Here is a 20,282-nt window from a genome sequence, read left to right as displayed (position 1 = left end):
GCTGGCCAATCAATGGTGGGGTTATGTTTAGAGAGCCAGGGTAGCCCCAACACTAGAGGAGTAGGCAAACCGCTAAGGACGAAACATGACACATCCTCAACATGAGTATCATTCACAATTAAACGGATATTGTGAACTATGCCCTTTAATGATTTCTGAGAGAGTGGAGCTGAATCAATAGAAAAAACAGGAATATTTTTTCGCAAAGTGCAAACCTGGAAACCATGAGTTATTGCAAATTGGTTATCAATGAGGTTGACAGCTGCTCCACTATCCACAAAAATCTCACAAAAAATGCTCTTGCTCTCTAGCGCCACCCTAGCAGGCAGGACAAAACGGGAACTACAAGCAAAAGACAATTCTTCAATTTCCGCCTCAACCCTGCCAATAGTAACAGACGGAATATTCTTAAAAGATTTCCTCCTTTTTGTCTCTTTATTACTCCCAGAAAACTGCCTGAATCTCCTAGAGGGACAAACATTTGCCAGATGATTTATACCTCCACAACAAAAGCAAACCCTCCCCTGCGGGCTGAATCCTCTATTGTCAGAGGCAATCAACCCCAGCTGCATGGGCTCCTGCTCAGAAGGGGCTGACAGCGACTGAGACCCCTGTGCACAGAATGACACCGGTGCACTGTCCCGGGACTGAGCATGACAAGAAGGAGAAATCTCTCCTCTTTCTCTAAGACGCCTGTCAATACGAACAGCCTGAGACATAGCAGAATTCAAGGAGGTAGGTCTTTCATGAAAGGCAAATGCATCTTTCAATCCCTCAGAAAGACCATAGCAAAATTGACTTCGGAGTGCAGCATCATTCCAACCCGTATCTGCTGCCCATCTCCGAAATTCTGAGCAGTATATCTCTGCGGATTGTTTACCCTGGCATAACAGACGTAGTCTAGACTCAGCCAGAGCAATACGATCCGGATCATCATATATCTGACCCAGGGCTAAAAAGAATTCATCCACTGAACGGAGGGGCCGTGCCCCCTCCGGCAGCGAAAAGGCCCAGGACTGAGCATTACCCCTGAGCAGCGATATAATGATCCCCACCCTCCGTTCTTCATCACCGGAAGAATGGGGAAGAAGGCGAAAATGGAGTTTGCAAGCCTCTCTAAAACGTACAAAATTCTCACTACCCCCGGAAAACGTATCCGGGAGCGAAATCTTAGGCTCAGCACAAACTCCATGAACGCAAGCTGAACCGGTCACTTGAAACTGAGAAAAAGTCTTACGGAGATCAGCTACCTCCAATGAAAGACCCTGGAAGCGTTCAGCCAAAAGTGAAACCGGATCCATGCTTGAGACGGTTTTGGTGGCTGATAATGTCACGGATGGTGTACAGGAAACAAGATGATACAAATAACAAATGATGACTCACTGGATCCACAACTAAGGAACATAAAGGGAGACCCCTGCAATCGACCTGCCGCTCTCCCTTAATGCTCAGCCTATGCGACCACTCTAAAGGTGAATGGGCGCATATCCACGTACCTCGGCTATCTTAACCTGAAGGCCCTACAATAGTGAGGGGACACGACCACCGGCTCCCTACACAGACACGGAGGGAGTCAGGGTCACCTGGATCCAGACAACAGAAAATCATAAATACAAAACAGCACTTATCTGAAGACGACTGTGAACTGAGAACTGGGAGCTGGGAGCTGGGAGCTGAAGTCAGCATGCACACTCATTCCAGGAAGTAGTATCAGCCACACCCAACTACCTTATGGGGGAGAATATAAAGGGAGGTAATGAGTCTGACTGCATGACAGCTGAGATAGCCTAACGAGGTGAGGAACAGAAACCAAAACAAAGAAACTCAAGGGGGAGGATCTGAACGGCTCCTGTCAGAGCTTCTCAGCTGTCTGCTTGTGACATTCAGCCCGCATGGGAGGGTTTGTTTTTGTTGTGGAGGTATAAATCATTTGGCAAATGTGTGTCCCTCTAGGAGATTCAGGCAGTTTTCTAAGAGTAATAAAGAAACAAAAAGGAAAAAATCTTTTAAAAATGTTCCGTCTGTTACTATTGGCAGGGTTGAGGCGGAAATTGAAGGTTTTCCGTTTGCTTGTAGTTCCCGTTTTGTCCTGCCTGCTAGGGTGGCGCTAGAGAGCAAGAGCATTTTTTGTGAGATTTTTGTGGATAGTGGAGCAGCTGTCAATCTCATTGATCATCAATTTGCAATAACTTATGGTTTCCAGGTATGCACTTTGGGAAAGGATATTCCTGTTTTTGCTATTGATTCCGCTCCACTCTCTCAGAAATCATTAAAGGGCATAGTTCACAATATCCGTTTAATTGTGAGTGATGCTCATGTTGAGGATGTGTCATGTTTTGTCCTTAGCGGTTTGCCTACTCCTCTAGTGTTGGGGCTACCCTGGCTCACTAAACATAACCCCACCATTGATTGGCAAGCGAGGCAAATAAATGGTTGGAGTGACTTTTGCAGAGAGAATTGCCTCATGACATCTGTTTCTGAGGTTTCTACTAAGACTGTTCCACCTTTCCTCTCTGAATTTTCGGATGTCTTCTCTGAGAGTGGAGTTCAGGATTTGCCTCCGCACAGGGAGTACGATTGCCCTATTAATCTCATCCCAGGCGCCAAGCTGCCTAAATCTCGTTTATACAATCTTTCCCAACCTGAGAGGGTCGCTATGCGTGCTTATATCTCTGAGAGTCTGAGAAAAGGACACATACGACCCTCGAAGTCACCTGTTGCTGCTGGTTTTTTCTTTGTTAAGAAAAAAGATGGTTCTTTAAGACCTTGTCTGGATTTCAGGGAGCTGAACTGTATCACTATTCGTGACCCTTATCCGCTTCCTCTGATTCCAGACCTGTTTAACCAGGATGTTGGGGCTAAAGTCTTTTCCAAATTAGACCTAAGAGGGGCATACAACCTGGTCAGGGTCAGAGAAGGAGACGAATGGAAGACGGCTTTCAATACCCCTGAGGGCCATTTTGAGAATTTGGTTATGCCTTTTGGTTTGATGAATGCCCCAGCCGTTTTTCAGCATTTCGTGAACAGCATTTTTTATCATTTAATGGGAAAATTTGTATTAGTGTATTTGGATGACATTTTGATTTTTTCTCTTGATTTCAAGACTCATAAGGAACACTTACGTCAGGTCTTGCTCATCCTGCGGGAGAATAAATTATACGCGAAACTGGAAAAATGTGTGTTTGCGGTTCCAGAAATTCAATTTCTGGGGTTTCTTCTCTCCGCTTCTGGTTTTTGCATGGACCCCGAGAAGGTCCGCGCTGTGCTTGAGTGGGAGCTTCCTGAGAATCAGAAGGCGCTGATGCGTTTTTTGGGCTTTGCCAATTATTACAGGAAATTTATTTTGAATTATTCCTCTGTTGTTAAACCACTCACTGATATGACCAGAAAGGGGGTAGATTTTTCTTCCTGGTCGGTAGAGGCGCGTAAGGCCTTTTCTAATATCAAGGAGAGTTTCGCTTCCGCTCCTATCCTGGTACAACCTGATATTTCTTTACCCTTCATAGTTGAGGTTGATGCTTCTGAGGTGGGTGTGGGTGCGGTCTTGTCTCAGGGTTCCTCTCCTGCCAAATGGCGACCGTGTGCCTTTTTCTCGAAGAAACTATCCTCCGCAGAGAGAAATTACGATGTGGGAGATAGGGAGCTGTTGGCCATTAAGTTAGCTTTTGAGGAATGGCGCCATTGGCTAGAGGGAGCCAGACACCCTATTACCGTGTTTACTGACCATAAGAATCTGGCCTACTTGGAGTCAGCCAAGCGTCTAAACCCGAGACAGGCCAGATGGTCTTTGTTCTTTTCAAGGTTTAATTTTGTTGTCACGTTCTGCCCTGGGGTTAAGAATGTGAAGGCAGATGCCCTGTCACGTTGTTTTCCGGGAGGTGGGGATTTTGAAGACCCGGGTCCCATTTTGGCTGAAGGTAAGGTGGTCTCTGCTCTTTTTCCTGAATTGGAGGCAGAGGTGCAGGCAGCCCAGTCGGAGGCTCCTGATCTTTGTCCTCCTGGGAGGTTGTTTGTGCCTCTCACTTTAAGACACAAGATTTTTAAGGAACACCATGATACGGTCCTTGCTGGGCACCCGGGGGCAAGAGCCACACTGGATCTTATCGCTCGGAGATTCTGGTGGCCTGCGCTTCGTAAATCGGTTGAGGGTTTTGTGGCAGCCTGCGAGACTTGCGCTCGTGCCAAAGTCCCTCATTCACGGCCATCAGGTCCTCTCCTTCCCTTACCCATTCCTTCCCGTCCTTGGACACATCTGTCCATGGACTTCATAACGGACCTGCCTCGTTCCTCGGGGAAGACTGTGATTCTGGCTGTGGTGGACCGTTTTAGCAAAATGGTGCATTTCATCCCTTTTCCTGGTTTGCCCAATGCTAAGACGCTGGCGCAGGCATTTATTGACCACATTGTCAAATTGCATGGTATCCCTTCAGACATAGTCTCTGATAGGGGCACGCAGTTTGTTTCCAGATTCTGGAAGGCTTTCTGTTCTCGCTTGGGGGTTCGGTTGTCATTCTCTTCTGCTTTTCACCCGCAGTCGAATGGCCAGACCGAGCGCGTCAATCAGAATCTGGAGACATATCTGCGCTGTTTTGTGGCGGAGAATCAGGAGGATTGGTGTTCGTTTTTGTCCCTTGCTGAGTTTGCTTTAAATAACCGTCGTCAGGAGTCCTCTGATAAGTCACCATTTTTTGGTGCATATGGGTTTCATCCGCAGTTTGGGACTTTCTCGGGGGAGGGGTCTTCTGGTTTACCTGATGAGGACAGATTCTCCTCGTCTTTGTCATCTATTTGGCAAAAGATTCAGGATAATCTAAAGAGCATGAGTGAGAGATATAAGCGTGTGGCGGATAAGAGACGTATGCCTGGTCCGGACCTGAATGTTGGTGATCTGGTGTGGTTGTCTACCAAGAATATCAAATTGAAGGTTCCCTCCTGGAAGTTGGGTCCTAGGTTTATTGGGCCTTACAAGATCCTGTCTGTCATCAATCCTGTTGCCTACCGTCTTGATCTTCCTCAGACTTGGAAGATCCATAATGTTTTTCATAAGTCCTTATTGAAACCTTATGTTCAACCTATTGTACCCTCGCCTTTGCCTCCTCCTCCGATTATGGTTGATGGAAATCTTGAATTTCAGGTCTCTAGGATTGTGGATTCTCGTCTTGTCCGCGGTTCCCCCCAGTACCTCGTTCATTGGGAGGGTTATGGTCCTGAGGAGAGGATGTGGGTCCCAGTGACGGACATTAAGGCCACTCGTCTCATCAGGGCTTTCCATAGGTCCCATCCTGAGAAGGTGGGCTCTGAGTGTCCGGAGTCCACTCGTAGAGGGAGGGGTACTGTCACAACCAGACAGCTGAGAAGCTCTGACAGGAGCTGTCCAGAACCTCCTCCTTGAGTTTCTTTGTTTTGATTTCAGTTCCTCATCTCGTTAGCCTATCTCAGCTGTCATGCAGTTGGACTGATTGCTTCCCTTTAAGTTCCTCCCCATGATGCATTAGGTTGCGGCTTATACAACTTCCTGGAGTGTGTGTGCATGCCTTTCCTAGTTCCCAGTCGTCTGCAAGATAAGTACTGTTTATGTGTTTGTGATTTTCTGTTTGCTGGATCCAGGTGACCCTGGCTCCCTCCGTGTCTGTGTAGGGGGCCGGTGGTCTTGTCCCCTCACTATTGTAGGGTCTTCAGCTGTAAGATAGTCGAGGTACGTGGATATGCGCCCATCCACCTTTGGGGTGTTCGCATAGGCTGAGCAGTCAGGGAGAGTGGCAGGTCTCATGCAGGGGTTTCCCTTTTGTTCCTTAGTTGTGGATCCAGTGACTCATAGATTATATTGTATTGTCGTGTTTCCCTGTACACCATCCGTGACATTACACCATCCGTGACAGTCATTCACCCCCTGATGGAGCATTGAGCGAAACGCACGTCGGGGCACAGGACATGTGGCTGGTATGATATGACAACATGTTACTGTGGTTGATGTGGCTGCTGTAGGAACGATATACTATCTGTGGATATTCATTTGCACTAGCACTTTACCAGAATGCATACCATTGTGTGTGAGTGTGACATCTTTACATGGATGCTGCCTTTTAAAGTATTATAATTCCTGTAAGTGACCCACATGACCTGCTAGGGCATCTAGCTCTTGGTTTTCTATTTTCCACCACTATCTGTTACTTGTGGTTTTATGTATGTTTTAACCATTGTGTTATAATAAAGATCTATTTATATATGTTTATAAGACTCTGGCTGCTATTTTTGGTGTTAGATATTTTGGGCACATGCCAGAGTAGTGGGGTTTTCGCCCACATTTAAGATAGGTGTTAATAATCAATATGTGAGTGTCATTCACCCCCTGATGGAGCATTGAGCGAAACGCACGTCGGGGCGCAGGACATGTGGCTGGTATGATATGACAACATGTTACTGTGGTTGATGTGGCTGCTGTAGGAACTATATACTATCTGTGGATATTCATTTGCACTGGCACTTTACCAGAATGCATACCATTGTGTGTGACATCTTTACATGGATGCTGCCTTTTAAAGTATTATAATTCCTGTAAGTGACCCACATGACCTGCTAGGGCATCTAGCTCTCGGTTTTCTTTTTTCCACCACTATCTGTTACTTGTGGTTTTATGTATGTTTTAACCATTGTTTTATAATAAAGATCTATTTATATATGTTTATAAGACTCTGGCTGCTATTTTTGGTGTTAGATATTTTGGGTTAGATTTGGTGTTAGATATGTGTGTGTAAGGGTGTACGCATGATTTACCAATGTAATTGAATGTAGAGTGTAAATTGCCTGCTATAATTCGTTTGGTCAGTAGATGACAGCAAAGGACTAATCTACATTGAAGTTTACTATAGAGAAAATTCTTATATTCATTTACCCTGTAAAGTCAAAATACCGATAATTTAGGGGCAGGCTAGGACTCTCGGAAGGGTTATGGCAAACTGTAAATACAGGTTTGAGGCTGCACTTTAAAAATGACTTGCTGGCTCACAGTCTACCTGTGAAAGGGAGAGGTTTCCTGGGAGAGCAGGAAGAGACCAGACGGAGGCTGCTTGGTGAATGCTGTGGACGTCAGGAGAGAACCCCTGTGGAGCCAGAAAGGGATTTGCGGCTCACAGGGGAGAGGGACACCAGCCCCAAGGAAGACACTTGTGGCGTCGGCCCAGGGAAACACATGGCTGACAGTCCGATTTGTGCTGGAGTGAACCAGGGGATCAAGGAAAAGCACCAAGAGACTGCCAAGAACTGTAAGTGCCGCGTCACACCTCGTTGTACTGTACCAGTGACACTTTGGGGACATATAAGAAAGCGGCAGCATACAGACTTCACCTTGTTGGATTACAAATAGTATTGCGCAATACTTAAGGGTGCACCCCAAAGACAGAGCTCGCTCATGAACATTCAGGCGCAGCCAGGCTGCTTTATGGACTGTGGAAAATATTTCGCAATAGCTAGTTTAGCGTTAGGCAGTATTACTGTTACTGTTTGATTTATGCCCTGTTGTTATCCTGTTTATATATGCCTAGCCGCTTATACATTACTACTGTTCAGTAAAGTTTCCTGCTGGGTAAAAACCGTTGTCTGTGTCTTTGTGGCATCATGTACCCTCTGTACCTGTGGACCCAGCCCTTGGTCCTCTTTCATTTGCACCTATTCCCCTGAGATTAGCAGAATGACACAAAGCTGGTAATTAAATTGAGAGAGAACTGAGCTGCAGTAAGATTTGTGCAGAAATCAGTGTTTTCCCCACACACTGATTACATTCCAGGCTCACTTTTTGATGGTAGCGCCTCTCACTTAACACCACTTCATAAGCTTGATCTGATCAGCAGAAAAGATTATACTAATAGAATAAGCGGAGATGAAAGGTTGGCAGGCTGACCGGTCACTGCCTGGAAAAGTGAGGAATTTTGGCCTCTGTCTTTGCGGAATCTGCTGCCAGGACTATCATAGAAACATAGAATTTGTCGGCAGATAAGAACCATTTGGCCCATCTAGTCTGCCCAATATACTGAATACTATGAATAGCCCCTGGCCCTATCTTATATGAAGGATGGCCTTATGCCTATCCCATGCATGTTTGAACTCCTTCACTGTATTTGCAGCTACCACTTCTGCAGGAAGGCTATTCCATGCATCCACTACTCTCTCAGTAAAGTAATACTTCCTGATAAAACTTTTAAACCTTTGCCCCTCTAATTTAAAACTATGTCCTCTTGTAGCAGTTTTTCTTCTTTTAAATATTCTCTCCTCTTTTACCTTGTTGATTTCCTTTATGTATTTAAAAGTTTCTATCATATCCCCTCTGTCTCGTCTTTTTTTCCAAGCTATACATGTTAAGGTCCTTTAATCTTTCCTGGTAAGTTTTATCCTGCAATCCATGTACTAGTTTAGTAGCTCTTCTCTGAACTCTCTCCAAAGTATCAATAGCCTTCTGGAGATATGGTCTCCAGTACTGCGCACAATACTCCAAATGAGGTCTCACTAGTGCTCTGTAGAGTGGCATGAGCACCTCCCTCTTTCTACTGGTAATGCCTCTCCCTATACACCCAAGCATTCTGCTAGTATTTCCTGCTGCTCTATGACATTGTCTGCCTACCTGTAAGTCTTCTGAAATAATGACCCCTAAATCCCTTTCCTCAGACACTGAGGTTAGGACTGTATCACTGATTTTATATTCTGCTCTTGGGTTTTTACACCCCAGGTGCATTATCTTGCACTTATCAACATTAAACTTTAGTTGCCAGATTTTTGACCATTCCTCTAGTTTTCCTAAATCCTTTTCCATTTGGTGTATCCCTCCAGGAACATCAACCCTGTTATAAATCTTTGTGTCATCAGCAAAAAGACACACCTTACCATCGAGGCCTTCTGCAATTTCGCTGATAAAGATATTAAACAATATGGGTCCCAGAACAGATCCCTGAGGTACCCCACTGGTAACAAGACCATGGTCTGAATATACTCCATTGACTAAAACCCTCTGTTGTCTGCCCCTCAGCCACTGCCTAATCCATTCAACAATATGGGAGTCCAAGCACAAAGACTGTAATTTATTGATAAGCCTTCTATGTGCGACAGTATCAAAAGCCTTACTAAAGTCTAGATAAGCGATGTCTTATCTAGACTTTAGTAAGTCACCCAATCAAAAAAATCTATAAGATTAGTTTGACATGATCTCCCTGAAGTAAACCCATGCTGTTTTTCCTCTTTCAATCCATGGGCTTTTAGATGTTCCACAATCATCATGGTGGTCTGGTCTCAAAGGAGAAGATGAAGAAAGAGAAGGTCTGCATCAGAGGAAAAGTCACTTGATGTAAGAGGTATGTGGTGCTGTATTCTGGATAGCACAGAATATAATATGTATGCAAATATGTATTTAGTGCTAGGTACAAATGTGTATAAAATGTATATGGTGTAGGTAAATCTACTGTAAGTGTAGCCTAGGTGTCATTTATATACTGTATGGTGTATATTGTATATGTGCTTATGTGAGTGTAGTCTGTTTATGTATGCATACATCCCAACCATCCCAGATCTGGCATACCTACTGTGTGGGGGGCACAAGGGAGACTAAGCATGGTTAGGACATGTACAGATAGACATTGGGAGGAGTTAGAGGTGTGGGCCAGGGCTGTAAAAAAAACTTCGCGCGACACTGATAGTTTAGCTCCTTAGGCTTTTTAAAAGTTTTGTGGTATGTGTGTGTAGTGTATACATGGTGTATTTATGTATGTGTACCATGCATATGGTGTATTTATGTGGTTTGCATATTTATGGTGTATGTACAATCAGGTCCATAAATATTGCGACATCGACACAATTCAAAAATTTTTGGCTCTATACAACAGCACAATCGATTTGAAATGAAACGGACAAGATGTGCTTTAACTGCAGACTGTTAGCTTTAATTTGAGGGTATTTAGATCCAAATCAGGTGAACGGTGTAGAAATTACAACAGTTTGCATATTTGACTCCCACTTGTTAAGGGACCAAAAATAATGGGACAGAATAATAATCATAAATAAAACTTTCACTTTTTAATACTCGGTTGCAAATCCTTTGCAGTCAATTACAGCCTGAAGTCTGGAACGCATAGACATCACCAGACGCTGGGTTTCATCCCTGGTGATGCTCTGCCAGGCCTCTACTGCAACTGTCTTCAGTTCCTGCTTTTTCTTGGGGCATTTTCCCTTCAGTTTTGTCTTCAGCAAGTGAAATGCATGCTCAATCGGATTCAGGTCAGGTGATTTACTTGGCCATTGCATAACATTCCACTTCTTTCCCTTTAAAAACTCTTTGGTTGTTTTTGCAGTATGCTTTGGGTCATTATCCATCTGCACTGTGAAGCGCCGTCCAATGAGTTACGAAGCATTTGGCTGAATATGAGCAGATAATATTGCCCGAAACACTTCAGAATTCATCCTGCTGCTTTTGTCAGCAGTCGCATCATAAATAAATACAAGAGAACCAGTTCCATTGGCAGCCATACATGCCCATGCCATGATACTACCACCACCATGCTTCACTCATGATGTGGTTTGCTTAGGATAATGAGCAGTTCCTTTCCTTCTCCATACTCTTCTCTTCCCATCACTCTGGTACAAGTTGATATTGGTGTCATCTGTCCATAGAATGTTGTTCCAGAACTGTGAAGGCTTTTTTAGATGTCGTTGGCAAACTCTAATCTGGCCTTCCTGTTTTTGAGGCTCACCAATGGTTTACATCTTGTGGTGAACCCTTTGTATTCACTCTGGTGAAGTCTTCTCTTGATTGTTGATTTTGACACACATGCACCTACCTCCTGGAGAGTGGTCTTGATCTGGCCAACTGTTGTGAATGGTGTTTTCTTCACCAGGGAAAGAATTCTTCGGTCATCCACCACAGTTGTTTTCCGTGGTCTTCCGGGTATTTTGGTGTTGCTGAGCTCACCGGTATGTTCCTTCTTTTTAAGAATGTTCCAAACAGTTGTTTTGGCCACGCCTAATGTTTTTGCTATCTCTCTGATGGGTTTGTTTTGTTTTTTCAGCCTAATGATGGATTGCTTCACTGATAGTGACAGCTCTTTGGATCTCATCTTGAGAGTTGACAGCAACAGATTCCAAATGCAAATTGCACACTTGAAATGAACTCTGGACCTTTTATCTACTCATTGTAATTGGTATAATGAGGGAATAACACACACCTGGCCATGGAACAGCTGAGAAGCCAATTGTCCCATTACTTTTGGTCCCTTAACAAGTGGGAGGCAGATATGCAAATTGTTGTAATTCCTACACCGTTCACCTGATTTGGACGTAAATACCCTTAAATTAAAGCTGACAGTCTGCAGTTAAAGCACATCTTGTTCGTTTTATTTTAAATCCATTGTGGTGGTGTATAGAGCCAAAAATGTTAGAATTGTGTTGATGTCCCAATATTTATGGACCTGACTGTATATGTAAACATGTGTCGTGTCGCCGTGTATCTGCAGTTGAGTAGGGAACCTGTTGTTAAAAATTTGAATCCCACCCCTGTGTGCATCCCTAAAATATCAGTGACATCCAGTGCAGTTTTTCCGTAGACGGTATCCGCTATGGACAGTTAAATTATCCGCGCCACATCTCTTGTTTAAAGTGTGCACATCCCTAAAATATCAGTGACATCCAGTACACTTTTTCCGTAGACACTGCGAACTGTGACATTACCTGTGGTACCTGTCCAGTATAAAGTTTCCTCATCACAAATACATTTGTAAATTTTTTTGCACATACACTTTCAAACCCTACTCTACTGTACGCGTGACATACTTTCAAGCATATATCACATTTAAAATGAAGAAGGCGAGCAGTAAGGGACTGGGAAGTGGCTGATGGTGCAAGCAGAGACCGTGGCCCTGAGAAACAGTGCCTGCTGCCAGAGTACAAGAAAAACAATCATCCAAGATACCTAGCTTCATGTCCCAGTTTGCAGGGCAGCGCAGGACAGCACTCTAGGAGTCAGACCAGTGCGACCAGGTGGTCGGTTGGATTGCAGCAGATAATGCTTCCAGTCGGTTAAGCACCACCCTGTCTTCCACCAAGTCCAGTCTCAGTAGCCAGGAGTCTGGTCAACACAATCCTCACCCTGATCCTCCTTCCTCCCACCATTTACAGTCTGGCCAAACAAGTGATCCCACACTTGGATATTCCGAGGACCTCTTTTCATCGCCATTCCTTGATTTGGCCCTCTCGCCAAGCACGCTTGAAGAGGGACATGAGATCTTGAGCCCTGATTCCCAACCTCTTGAACATCCACAGTCACAAGAACATGATGGTGGGGAATGGCAATTAGTGTTTAATGAGGTGGATGATGATGAGACACAGTTGCCAATGAGTCAACCACAATTACTGTCTCAAGAGGTTGATGAAGAGGATGAGTCACAGTTGTCAATCACTGAGGTTGTGATTAGGTCAACAAATCAGGAGGATGATCAGAGTGAGGAAGTGGAAGAGGAGGTGGTGGACGATGAGGTCACTGACCCAACCTGGGAAGGTGGAAAGCCGAGCGAGGACAGCAGTACAGAGGGGGAGGGATCTGCAGCACTGCAACAGGATGGAAGAGGCAGTGGGGTGGCAAAAGAGAGAAGGCGGGTCACACCACACAAGCCCGCAACTGTTCCACGGAGCACCCCCTTGCGGAAATCTCCCTTGAAAAGGGTTAGATGTTCCGCAGTATGGCGCATTTTTGAAGAAAGTGCGGACGACAAAAGAATAGTAGTTTGCAACCTGTACCATACGAAAATGAGCCAGGGCATGAACACTAGCAACCTCACCACCACCAGCATGATTTGCCAAATGGCATCCGAGCACCGTAATAAGTGGGACGAACACCTGGATCCACAATCTGTGTCTGTGGGTCACACCACTGCCTCCTCTTCCCCTGTGTTACGTGCTGCCAATCCCCAGATGCCTCCCGCCCTGCACCTGGACCTTTGCAAGCACCATCAGCAACCACATCCACTTCCATGTCCCAGCGCAGCGTACAATTGTCCTTACCCCAGGCATTTGAATACAACGCAAATACCCAGCCACCCACCCACAGGCCATAGCACTAAATGCACAATATTCAAAATTACTGGCCCTGGAAATGTTGCCATTTAGGCTTGTGGACACTGAGGCCTTCCACAGCCTGATGTTGGCGGCCGTCCCTTGTTACGCAGTCCCCCAGCCACTATTATTTTTCAAGGTGTGCCGTGCCCGCCTTACACCAACATGTGTCCCGTAACATCACACGTGCCCTGACCAACGCAGTTACTGGGAAGGTCTACTTAACCACGGACACATGGACAAGTGCATTCGGCCAGGGACGCTACATTTTCCTGATGGCACACTGGGTGAATGTTGTGGAGGCCGGTAGCGAGTCGCAACCTGGGATGGCACAGGTGCTACGGACGCCAAGGATTGCAGGCCCTACGTCGATCAGGGTTTCCGCCAGCACCTACATTAGTGGCTCCAACCCCCACTTCTCCTCCTCCGCATCCTCCTCCACTTCCACCTCCCAATTATCTGCGTGTAGCACCAATCAGTCATCAGTTGGTAGCTGGAAGCAGTGTAGCACTGCAGTGGGGAAGCGGCAACAGGCTGTGCTGAAGCTGATATGCTTAGGGGACAAACAGCACACCGCCGCAGAGCCGTGGCAGGGGATAAGAGACCAGACTGAGCTGTGGCTCTCCCCACTCAACCTAGAACAAGGCATGGTTGTATCTGATAATGGCCGTAACTCATTGGCGGCTTTGGAGCTCGACAAGCTCAGACACATCCCATGCCTAGCCCACGTGTTCGACCTTGTGGTTCAGCGGTTACTCAAAACCTACCACAATTTGCCTGAGCTACTGGTGAAGGTGCGCCGCGTGTGTGCACATTTCCGCAAGTCACCGACACCTTCAGCCGGTCTGTCAACGCTGCAGCAGCGCTTGAAATTGCCAGCTCACCGGCTGTTGTGCGATGTGAGCACGCGCTGGAACACGACGTTCCACATGTCGGCCAGGCTTTGTGAGCAGCAGAGGGCAGTAGTGGAATACCAGCTGCAACATGGTCGTCGCCTTTCCAGTCAGCTTCCGGTATTCACAAGCGAGGAGTGGGCATGGACGTCTGACCTCTGTAAGGTTTTAAGAAACTCTGAGGAAACAACACAGATGGTGAGCGGCGATAACGCTGTTATCAGCGTAACGATCCCACTTCTGTGTCTACTCAAACGCTTGCTGCTCACAATTAAGGACGACGCTTTGCATGTGGAAGAGGTGGAAATGGGGGAAGACATTACACAGGGTGATAGCCAGACCACCCTCAGTTCGTCTTCTCAGGGCGAATTGGATGATGATGAGGAGGAGCAGGAGACGGTTGCCTCCGCTTCAGAGGGTAGTACCCATGGAAGTTTAATTCCATCTGTTCAGCGTGGGTGGGCAGAAGAGGAGGATTAGGAGATTGAGAGTGATCCTCCTGATGACGACAGCGAAGTCTTGCCTGTTGGTACTCTGGCACACATGGCTGACTTCATGTTAGGCTGCCTTTCCCGTGACCCGCGCGTTATACGCATTTTAGACAACACGGATTACTGGTTGTTCACCATTCTCGACCCCCGCTACAAAGAGAACTTCTCATCGAGCAAAACGGTGCAATACCAGAAGATCCTTGTTGAAAAATTGCTCCAAAAATTTCCATCTGACAACGCTGACGGCAGAGTCCGTAGTTCCTTGGCCAACTGAGGAGGGGAGACAAGAGGAACACACAGCAATTCCAACAGAGGCAGGGCAACACTCTCCAAAGCCTGGGACATTTTCATGACATACCGCCAGCACCATCACCCTGATGCACGGCCTAGTGTCACAAGTAGGGAAAAATTTTAGAAGATGGTGAAGAAGTACACAGCAGACCATGTCAGTGTCCTCAATGATCCCTCAGCGCCTTACAACTACTGGGTGTCCAAGCTGGACACGTGGCACGAACTGGCGCTCTACACCGTGGAGGTGCTGGCCTGCCCTGCCACCAGTGTTTTGTCTGAGTGGGTATTTAGTGCTGCTGGTGGCATTATAACAGATAAGCGTATCCGCCTGTCAACTGAAAATGCTGACACTTGACTCTTATAAAAATGAACAAGGCCTGGATTGACCATGACTTTTCGACTCCACCAGAGGAAAGCGGCTGAACAAAAAGGCACTTTAAGGCTGAATGCACACGATCAGGATTGCGTGCGGATTTTCAGCACGGATTTGCGTCAGGAAAATCCGCACCGTACATCATGTACATTGTATTGTATGAGAATTTGAAATTCTTAATGCACACGATGCAGATTTTTTCCGGGCGGATTTTGACCTGCGGTGCGGATTTTAAAATCCGCAGCATGTCAATTAATTTATTTTTTCCTGTCCGGATATCTTGCGGATTTTCTCCATTCACTTCAATGGGGAGGATAAAATCCGGATGGTGCACGCACACAGTGCGGATTTTGATGCGGATCCGCATCAAAATCCGCATTGATGCAATAGGAAGGGGAAATGATGTAATAAGGGGAGGAGAATCAGCCACCATTTTGTGTCTTTTCATAAAGCCAGCAAGAGAAGGAAGCAGAGAAAGTGGTAGCAAAAAACAGGAAAATGGAGATGCCCCATTGGTATCAGAGAATGAGTCTGAATGTTTCCAGGCTTGTTGTCCAGGTAAGTGCAATCTGAGAGTGTGCATAGATGTCTGCATGATGTTTGTATGTATTTTTTGCATGTATGTATGACTGAATATATGTTAGGGTGCAGGTATGTTGGTATGTGTGTCACTACTTTTCAACTTCTGGTGCATTTGCATGGTTTTGTGCATGATGCTTGTATGTATTTTGTGCATGTATGTAAGACTGAAAATATGTTACGCTGCAGGTATGTTGGTATGTGTGTCACTACTTTTCATGTTGTGGTGCATTTGCATCGTTTTGTGCATGGATGTCAGCATGCAGTTTATTACAGTTATGGTGTGTTTGATATTTGATGTTTAAAAATTTTGTTCCATTATTATTTTATCATCTCCAGGTGGAGTCGCAACCCATTTTATGGGATGCAGCTGAAGAGGGTTACTGTGATTGGCACCAAATGAAAGATGCCTGGACCCTTGTATGCCGAAGTCTGTACTCTCAATGTGATTCCGCTACTATCAATGAACAAGAAGTCATTGGTAAGTACTATTATTTAAAGGGGTTCTGCACTTTATTTAAACTGAAGATCTATCCTCTGATAGGCCGGGGTCCGACACCCGGGACCCACTGACGATCAGCTGTTTGAGAAGGCAGCTGCGCTGGCAGTAGCGCCTCGGCCTTCTCGCAGTTTACCGCAGGCCCAGTGACGTCGCGACTAGTATCACTGGCCTGGGCAGAGCTAAGCTTTATTCAAGAGAACAGAGCTTATCCCCACCCAGTCTAGTGATACTAGTTGCGACGTCACTGGGCATGCGGTAAACTGCGAGAAGGCCGAGGCGCTACTGCCAGCGCAGCTGCCTTCTCAAACAGCTGATCGGCAGTGGGTCCCGGGTGTCGGACCCGGCCTATCAGATGCTAATGATCTATCCAGAGGATAGATCTTCAGTTTAAATAAAGTGGAGAACCCCGTAATTTTATGTTAAAACACCTATTAAAACATATATATCTCCGTACTCTAGTTAAGGATGTGAAAAATCGGTGGCGGACTGTCAGAGACCGGTTTAAAAAATGTCTCAACAAGCAAGAGCAGAGTGGGTCATCTCCTAGCAATAAGAAGTGCCCATACTACGACGAATTGCAGTTTCTGCTTACTAGTCGAGAACTTAGACCATAAGTAGGAATTTTTTATTTTAAAAAGGTTTAAAATGTGTAATAATTAGCCCCCTGAGAAATCAAATTATTATTATTTTTTTTTAAATATAGGTCTGAAGGAAACATTCCGCTACCTAGGCAGACATCTTCTGAGGAATGTGAAGGGACATCAGCGGTTGTGGACACGCAAGATTCTTCGTTACTTGAAACTTGTGAAGACCAAGCCGGTATATCCACTTCACAATCTTCATCACAGGCTGCTTCACAATCGCAGGAAAGCAATACATCAACCACTCAGGTGGCTCCTCGTCGGGTAAACTGCAGGCGCAATAGAAGCTCTGCTCAGCCATCGGTTGGGATTGAGGCTCTTTCAATGATCCAGAGGGTGGAGAAGGAGGATGAATTTGACCACATTGGAGTGTCACTTGCAAACCGTATTCGCAGCTTACCAAAGCAACGGCAACCATCTTTTATGGCAGCCATGTATACCCTGTTAGATGCTTATGAGAACCCATCACCAATAGCCAGTGTGTCTGCAATCGTAACTGCGATTCAATATTTATATCAAAACAAACTATGAAGGTTCTGCCTGCGCTGCTGTTCTATGGGTCCACCTGCCTCCCCAAGTGGGGGGTCCGCTGCTCGATGTCCTGTCCGGGTCCTGTTGCTGCCCCTCTTGGATTAATATAAACTGGGATTAGGTATCGCTACTATTAGCGGTAATCGGGGGAACTGGCGCTGGATGATGGACACAATAGTGATCTTAATAATGGCCCTGTAGTTCTCTTTTTATATGGTGAAGAATGATATCACTATTGGATATCTCCTCTATCAACATTAAGTTACAGGTTTAAAGAGGACCTTTCACTAGATTAAAAAATCTAACTATACAGACATGTAGAGCGGCGCCCAGGGATCTCCCTGCACTCACTATTATCCCTGGGCGCCGCTCCGTTCGCCCGGTATAGCCTCCGGTATCTTCACATGTTAGGCTCCACGCAGTGGAACCTGCCGGCGTCTCCTTCTCCCATGCTGTAGCACTGGCCAATCGCAGCGCTCAGCTCATAGCCTGAGAGTTTTTTTTTTCTCTCAGGCTATGAGCTGTATAGTTAGTTTAGATTTTTTTAATCTAGTGAAAGGTCCTCTGTATGCTCCAAGATATCAGTTCATAAAGTCAGTAACCTGTCCGTAGGGTTGGGTTGAGCTCAACACAACCCTACGGGCTGGTAACTAAATGTATGAACTGATGTCTTTGAGCATACTTATTTAAAGCTGTAAATTTTGAATGTTGACAGAGGAGATAAAGTATCCAATAGTAATATCATTCTTCACCATATAAAAAGAGAACTACAGGGCCATAATTAAGATCACTATTGTGTTCATTATCCAGCGCCGGTGCCCCATACTGCTTATAGTAGTGATACCTAATCCCAGTTTATTTTAAAAAAAATTATTGTTTTCAAAAGTTTATGTAGAAAATGTCTTCCGAAGGGGTTATCTGGCTTCAGAGCTTAACCTGGACATACCTCAATTTTCACCCAGGCAGCCGCCCTGGCTGGACGTTCGGAGCAGTTTATGCTAAGATGCTCTCTTTTGCACTGCGCTACATTGCGTTGATCAAAGACATTATTACGAGCTCCGGTGACGTCCGAAGCTCTCCATTGGACTGCCAGGGAGCCAGTTGACGTGACCTTACCATGCGGGATGTTGCCTGGCCCTGCAGGATGTTGCGTGTGGCAAAGGAGATGATCGGAGCAAGAACAGCTCAGATGCTCAATTCCGGGGTTCTGTCAGGGTGGAAACTGAGGTATGTCCGGGTTCAGCTATGAACCTGGAAAACCCATTTACGTTAATATGTGAAGTTGAAAGTTATTTTCACAATTTCATATAATATTTTGTTAAATTTATACAAAAGTGGAATGTGTTTATACTCCAAAAATATTCTTCCACATGTTCTTGTGAAAACACTTTATTGTGGCAACACTTTGCACTATTTAGAAAAGTGAGTTTATTACAAAAAATGTTTTGCCATATTCTTTGATATTAATAATAAACACATCCATATAGAAACAATGATGTTTCTATTTTTTCCCTTACTTTGCTAAGTTTATTAAAAATGAATAAAAATGTTATATAACATTTTGTAACTTTACAAAAAAATTTCTACTGTGTCTGGAGACCAGAAATTTTATTGCACATTTTGTTGTGAAAGCACTTTATTGCAGCAATACTTTGTCTCTTTTGTATTGGCAATTTTTTGAAAAGATTTTTTTTTTTGAAAAATCAAAAATGTGTCTTGATTTTAAGTATGTAAAAAATTTGATGATAACACTATATTATTGCGTTACAAGTAGAGTACCACAGGGCCTCTCTCAAGCCAGCAATTGCACATGCTGCCTTGAGAGAGGCTGTTATCAAATATGACGAACGTTACTAACTACATAACAGTTTGCCTTTACATTTTAACATAACCACAGACACTAGATAGATCAATTGAATTGTTGTGGTAAAGACCCTCCACTGACTGACCATGATTCCGAAGGTGCATTCCACGAGTCTTCGTGCCTGACTCAGCCGAAAATCAAAAATCCTCTTCCGGGCATTAAGTCCTCTTCGTGGGTATGGGAGCAGCAGGTTTGGCATTAGAAGAAAAGCCTCATCTGATACCATCACAAATGGGACTGGATGCGTGGTTCCCGGAAGTGGTTGAGGGGCCGGGAGCGAAACACAATCTCGAAGAATTTGCAGTCCAATCTGTAAGGTCCGCTGCACCCGAGAGTCCCCAGTGCTGCCGTAGGCACCTACATCAATGGCAACAAATTTGTAGTGTGCATCAGCCACCGCCATCAACACCACAGAAAAATACTTCTTGTAATTAAAGAAGAGTGATCCTGAGTGTGGTGGCTGTGGAACACGTACCTGTTTACCATCAACGCCTATGCAGTTGGGGAAATTGACAACATTTTGAAAGCCCACTGCGACCTGACGCCATGTCTCTTCGGTAGGTGGAGGCATCACTATGAGCTGCAATTTCTGCCAGATTGCATTGCATGTGCACCTCACAATTTTGGAGATGGTTGAGTGGCCAACCCGAAATTGGAGATGCAGGGATGCAAAGCTCTCTCCTGTGGCCAAATATCTGAAAGATAAAATAAAAAATAAATTTGTTTATTTACCGCATACACTTTGTTTAGCTTTGCTGTCAATAGATGCTACCCCAGCCTAAAATCTTATTTTTACTTACCGCAAGGTGATGAGCAGCCGTTCCTCAGCAGATATTGCCTTTCTCATTACAGTATTTTGATAGGTCAATTCTGGTCTCACAATTGACAACAAGCGATCAAATCCGTCAATTGGTATACGACAAAAAGATATAAATTTCTCAGGGTAACTAAAACAGATAAAAAAGGGGGGTATATCATTACTATGATATTATTCTGGCCATGTATAACTTTTGCCTCCTTGACAAAACCACACA

Source organism: Bufo bufo, chromosome 3 (assembly GCF_905171765.1).
Source record: "Bufo bufo chromosome 3, aBufBuf1.1, whole genome shotgun sequence".
Taxonomy (NCBI): Eukaryota; Metazoa; Chordata; class Amphibia; order Anura; family Bufonidae; genus Bufo; species Bufo bufo.
The sequence above is the reverse complement of the archived record's forward strand: the minus strand, read 5'-3'. Positions refer to the sequence as shown.